The sequence below is a fragment of the Nipponia nippon genome, unplaced genomic scaffold (assembly GCF_047370975.1).
Source record: "Nipponia nippon isolate SJK-2023a ecotype South Korea unplaced genomic scaffold, ASM4737097v1 scaffold_8, whole genome shotgun sequence".
NCBI classification, from domain to species: Eukaryota; Metazoa; Chordata; class Aves; order Pelecaniformes; family Threskiornithidae; genus Nipponia; species Nipponia nippon.
Genome location: NW_028262402.1, coordinates 42012446 through 42018613, shown reverse-complemented (window position 1 = coordinate 42018613; position 6168 = coordinate 42012446). Strand labels below are relative to the sequence as shown.

At 54.2% G+C, this 6168-nt stretch overlaps 1 long non-coding RNA gene across 2 annotated transcripts; it reads left to right on the top strand.

Moving 5' to 3' along the window:
* Nucleotides 1-2236: 2236 nt before the first annotated feature.
* LOC148050585 (uncharacterized) lies at nucleotides 2237-5009 on the top strand. 2 transcript variants are annotated; one of them, XR_015701098.1, is made up of 3 exons: nucleotides 2237-2326; nucleotides 3050-3217; nucleotides 4578-5009. It is a non-coding gene; the product is annotated as an uncharacterized LOC148050585 (long non-coding RNA). The 2 variants fall into 2 exon arrangements; XR_015701099.1 differs by lacking the exon at nucleotides 2237-2326 and adding an exon at nucleotides 2829-2958.
* Nucleotides 5010-6168: the final 1159 nt, after the last annotated feature.

The window sequence follows — 6168 nt, the reverse complement described above, 5'->3', positions numbered from 1 at the left end:
CAGAAACAGCAGCAGTGGCTTTAAATAGACCAAGCCCTGGCTGCAGGCTGCTCCTGGAGGGCTGGCAGCCGCACCCCAGCGAGCGGGGATGCCAGCTGAGGCTGCAGGATGAGCTGCACCTTGCTGCCCCCCTACCCACGCCCATGGGGTGTCTCACTCCCCTCCATGTGCAGCTCCCCAGCTGCCCCCCAGCTCCCTGCTTGCTCCCAGGGCAGACTGACAGGCTGCAATGACTGGTGATGTGATCCATCCCTTGGAAATAACTCTGCAATTACTAGAAATCTGTAATCAGTAAAGCTGTGGTGGCCTGGTGGCAGCACGTGTGCGTGTGGGGGGAAGCCTCCACTCCAAGTGTTACACGTGTGGAACGCCAAGCATGGTGAGAGCTGGCCCAGGGAGGCGTTATTGGGGATGGCTCCACAGCCCCACTGCCACGAAAACTGCACAGTGCTGTTATTTCACCAGACGTTGACCACTGGTGAATTTTCCAAGATAAAGCAGATACAGGATTTCTCTCTCCGCATCCTTTCCCCAACCCAAAAATAATCCCTGTGGACAATTCTCACCACCCCTAAGTAAACAAGAACCTCGAAGCCTGGCAAGCCGAGTCAGCCCTTCTTCCTTGGGTGACAGTGGCATGGGGCAGGGCAACGAGCAGGAACCTCCAGCCCCGCGTTCTATAGCAGTGCACGACAAAGCTGCCTCCTGCAACTGTGTGAGATGTAGGAGGGTCCCAAAAACAGCTCCTCTGAAGCCTGCAGCCTGCAGAGCTCTTCAGTGGGGGAATATCTCCCTCTGCCTAGTGCTTGGCGTGCAAAGCAAGCAGTAACTGCCGTTTTGTTCCTTCTGATTAACTCCTTCTGCCTCTCAGCCCTTGTTCCCTCAGCCCCCTTTATTTCTGCCTTGCAGCAGCCGACGATTATTTCGCTCTCCGGGGGAGGAGGGCCCCTCCCTCCCTCCACCTCCAGCCGCAGCGGGGCAGAGGCAGCCGGTGGGGCCGGGGCCGCTGGTCCCGGGGGGCGGCGGGAGGCTCCGCAGGCGGCCGCTCCCGGCAGCATCTTTCCGCACTGTGTTTTGCGGCCTCTGGCTGCTCCCACTTGGCACCCTCGCCGCAGAGCAGTTTGGCTTGTCCCTCCTTGCGCTTTCACAGGCTGCCTGCGCGCTGCAAGTCACTTTCTCCGCTTGCTAGCTTCGTTTCCTAACTCCAGATTTGCTTCCTCCCCACAACCCCAATCTCCCAAACAGACGACCTCCCCAAATGGGTCGGTTTCTCCCCGTTTCACCCAGTGTATGCACGTTTCCTTGACTCTTTTGTTGTTGTTGTTGTTATTCTGAACACATTTCAATTAGGTATTGCTCGGTCCTAAGAAAGAGCAATACTTTCAGTCTGATACTAATTGCTTATGTAGGATGAAGAAAAAAGCAGTTAACATGAATGTATAATTAGGATACAGGAGAGATATGTTGGCCATTTCCTCCCTGACATCCCTGTGTTACTTTTACGGCGCACCGCAGCCCCGCTTACGAGTGTCCCGAAGGACAGACACTCTTTAGAGGACAGTGACAGTAAACAGGTAGGGTCGCCGCTGCCCCTCCTTTAAAAAGCCGACGGCTTGTTTTTCTCTCCCTCGCCGACGGACACACAAACCACGGAGAGAACAAGGAAATCTTCAGGCTCTTAGGTTTCACCACCTCCAAAAATAAAAAAAAAAAAAAAAAAAAAAAAAAATCCCAAACCAACACAAATAAAACAAACAAAAAAAAAAACCCACCCTCCACTCACTAGCAGCTTCAGCCGCGTTAGGAAAGTTTCCACTCGCGATAGCAGCTGCAAAGCTGGCTGATCGATCGACTGGCATTTTTCGCTAAAATCCACATATTTAAGCCCGAAATGATGAGTGCGCAGAACCTTCTGCCGCCGCCGCCCTGCCCCCGAAAACAGCCCACCCAAACAAACAGCAAAGGGGCTCGGTCCCTCGCCGCGAAATCCGAGCGGAGCCGGAGGAGCACCGGCAGCAGCGGAGCCGTCCTTGGCTTTTGTCCCCGTCCTCTGCCTTCTTCCTTTTTCTCCTTCCAAACTTTCGGGCGCTCGCTCCGAGCTGTATTTATAGACCTGGAGCCCACGGCTGTATTTTTCCTTGTGCCTCCTTTGGCTTGGGCTTAAGTCACTGGCAGGGAAAATAAAAAGGAGGCAGGCAGGCGGGCAGACAAACAGGAGGACAGAAGGGGAAAAGAGCTGGAAGTCCCGCAGACGGGACGCGGAGGGAGGCTGGGGCAGGCGGGCGGAGGAGCGGGGCTCCCCCGGCTCCGGGCGGGCGAGAGAGAGGTAACAGGGGACGGTCCGGCCCCGGCCGACTGGGTGGGGAGAGGGAAGCCTCTTGCCTCCGGGGAAGGGGGAGGTCGGGATGGCCTCCCCATCCCGGTGGGGGGCTCGGAGGGGCCGAGGGTGGGGAGAGCTTGTACTTGTGTCTGGGGCGGGGGGGGACGACGCGGCGTTCGCAAGAACCCGTGCTGTAGGACCGGGGGGGGGGGGGGGGAATAAAGAGCCTAGGAGGGGGACAGGGGCTGCCGCCCGCCCCGCTGGGCCGGCTGGAAAGCCGGTGCCCGCTGCCGGAGCGGCGGCCCGACGGGGGCCGGGGCGGGCCCCGGGGCGGCGGGACGGCGGCGCTGAGCGGGGGTGCTGGGGGCCGCGGCGGCCGAGGGCGGCCGTCGGCGAGCCCCGGGTGAGCGCGGCGCTCCGCGGCAGCGGGGGGCGAGCGGGGCCGCTGCGGACCGGCACCGCTCAGCTGGGCGGCCGCGGCTGTGTGTTCTGCGGCGTCTCCATTGTGCTTTAAGCAATCAAACCCAACGACAAACCCCACGCCGCTCACCAGAACAGGGAAGTAATAGCTGTCTGGAAACGCGTTTATTGGAAAAGCTTTCCCTGCCTGCAGAAAAAGTGATTGGGGGATTAAAAACGTGAGTGTTTGGCGTTTTGCTGTTGCTGTTTTGCTTTTTGTTTTTGTTTTCCCCTACGTTCTGCAAGTAAAGAAGCTCTCTCTTCCCGCAGCGAGGACGGTGAAAGTCTCTAACGTGACACCAAATGTCTCAGTAACGTGGATGGTGTAATTGTCATGTTGTTAAGCATTTCCTTATTGACGTGCACCACACTTGGCCTCTAATCCCCGAAATGGATGTCAAAGCAGTTTCTGACATATTTAGAGAGCCTGTCCTGCAGGTAAGTAAAAAATGTGAAGCTGTGGAAGGAGCTTACTTCTGAGCTGAAAATGAGACTTCCAGGTTTGGCTTCGAGTGACAGAACGGCTGGAGCAGCAGGATTACACTTGGCTGTGCAGTTTGGCATTATTATGACCTTGTTCAAACGCATTCTGATGTGCCATGAGGAAGGTATAAAATTAGATTAAAGCTCCCAACAACCCATCAAATCCCGTTCAGAGCCCCGGCTCTGGACTCGGGCTTGTTTAAAATCACTGACACTTAAGAACAAAACCCTTTCACCTTTCAACTCTCCGGGTAGATTTTTCTGTTTGATTACATTAATAATTTAATTTCTATTTCCTACCGACCCTTCCAAGTGGGCAAATCAAACCCCCCTCCAACACGGGTGGGGGCTGTTATTTTTAGCTCGTTCGCTGGAACAAAATGTTCCAGCACTCCCTGCTTTGAATCTCATTGCGGTTTGACTACTCTTTGATATTTAAGACCGCCGGTTTTCCCTGTCAAACTACCTGTTATAGGAAATGGCTCCCTTAGCTTGGCAAATCACTCTCAACAAAGTAGACAGGAGCATTTGCCTAAGTAAAGAAACGTTTCTAAAATGTTGCAGGGAAATACCCGAAATATTAAACTGGTAAATCTACCGTAGGTGCTACCTTTATGATGACCCTAACGGTGTGCCCAGCTATCAAAATAAGTAAGAACTGATAAAAATATTGCCATGCCTTCTTGTCTCCTTGATAAATACATTTTGTCGGCACTTCCTGAACAGTTTTTGGGAGTTCCATATGCACTTCATAAACAGCACGAAAAATACGGGTCCGATTCAAGTATCATTTAAACAGCCCCGCTCCTCCTTCCCAGCTGCAGTTCTGCAGCTACTGTTTCGGTAACAGAGTACTTTAAAGTGGGTTTAAATATTCCTCACACACACGCACCCCCCCCCCCCCCGCGTTGTCCGAGAGCTTCCAGCTGACACTACTACTGTGTCCATTTTAAAAACTTGTCGCTGTGTGGTTAGCTACAAGCTGTCCAACATAAACGCAAATAGCACTATGAAGGGACACAACAAACTAGGTGGGAAGGGAAAGGGAGAAATCCCCTTCTGTCAACTGATGCCTCTTACAGAGTGAATTACAGTAATTCGGACTTTAAAAACTAGCGCCCTTGAGATTATAATGCCATACGCATTTACATGCACGCATAGGTATGGTCTGAGGTGTAGAAATGATAACGGGAGTTTTAAACTTCATGGCTGTAGATTTGGAAAGTTCTCATACCGCTTGCGCCTGGACACCCGCACACATTAGCAAAAACACTGCACTGAATTAAATGCCTGATCACTGCGATCTTCGCCACAGGTTTTTTCTGTTACCGTCAGGAGTATTCTCACGCAGGATGCCCTCCGCGGCCGGGGGCCAGCGACTGAACGAAGTCAAATGAATAAAATAAGGGCAAACTAGTCTTCTTTGCAAAGAGAGGTTCAAATGTGTGTGAGGGGAGCGCCTAAAACCCGAGTTTTGCGGCTCCAAATCATTACAACCTCGGCAACGGAACACGATCATTAAGCACGAGACTGTTGTCATGACAAGGAGCAATAACTGCTTTGTTATAAAAATAGTGTTTGTTACGAAGAAACGGAGTGAGCAGCCATCCAGATAAACATTCGCTGCGTCTAACAAGCCTACTGTCTTCGTGATGTTTTGTGTGCCGCTAACAACCCCCCGCCCCCGTCCTTTTCAATCGTCATTGTCTTTTTTTTTTTTTTTTTTTTTTGCTTGTAATTATGGGCATTGTTTCCCACTTACCCTGATTTCTGCACTAACGCTCCGAAATTGCATAGAGAAATAAAAGAAAGGCTATTTTTTCCTGTATGTGCGCATCGATAAATTCAATACCTATTCTTACTGTACAGTAACCTTTCCGTATGATTATATCTAGCCCACTGAAACATTAGGGTCTCTAATTCCTCTATATTTGTAGTGCATCTTAGTTGCTTTTTCCCGGCTCTTGAAGAATAGTGATAAACTCCTTTGACAGGTAGGGAAAACCTACAAAACCGGAGTGCAATACTGACATTGCTCCTCAAGTTAGGCGCTTTCTCTTTGCATCGCTATTTCTCTCTCTGTCACACCACCCAGGCGGGCCGGTGTATTTAAAACACGGGGACTCCTGGGCTGTCTGGGAGCAGACAACGAGAGGCACCCGCAGACGTACGGAGAGCCTCCGCCGGCAGCGAGGGCGCAGGGGCAGCGGGTGTCCCGCAGCCCCGCTGCCTCCCCGCTCCCGCCGAAGCGCTGGCCCCAACCGCAGGCTGCAGCCCAGAGCAGCGCTTTGCTCAAAAAGGGCAGTAGAAAACGCAGGCAGCGAGCAACAGAGCATTCCTCGCAAATGCCTTCCCAGCCTCACACAATAAAGAGACTCCAGCCTCCACGAAGAGGCTAAATATAAAGCGCGAAGCCCACAACACAACGCAGGACACCGCTGAGGGGGTGGTGGGCAGCGGGGGGACCTGCGCCTTTTGTTCGCCAGGGGTGCGCTCGGGGAGTTTCATTTCAGCTCTGCGTCGTATTTGTTGCCGGATTACCGGGGTGAAGGCGGCCGGGTTTCGCTGAGGCGACGGGGCCCCCGCCCCTCCTCGCCCTCGCCCCCCGCCCCCCTTTCCGCACCCGCACGGCCTCCGCCTCGGGAGCATGGGGGGCATCTCCCCGGGGCCTCACCGGCCACCTCCCGCCGAGCTAGGCCGGCGGGACGTCCGCGGCTACCGCGGCCGCCCTGCCCCGCTGCCCCTGCACCTGCCGGGGCAATGCCCTTCGCCCCTGCCCGCCCCGGGGAGCGCGGCCCGGCGCTCCGCGCCCCGGCGGTCCCGCAGGGCAGCGGCGCAGCCTTCCCTGTCCTTTACCGACCGTTTCCTGGCTTTTACTCATTTAGGCTTAAACGCAGACAGATTTA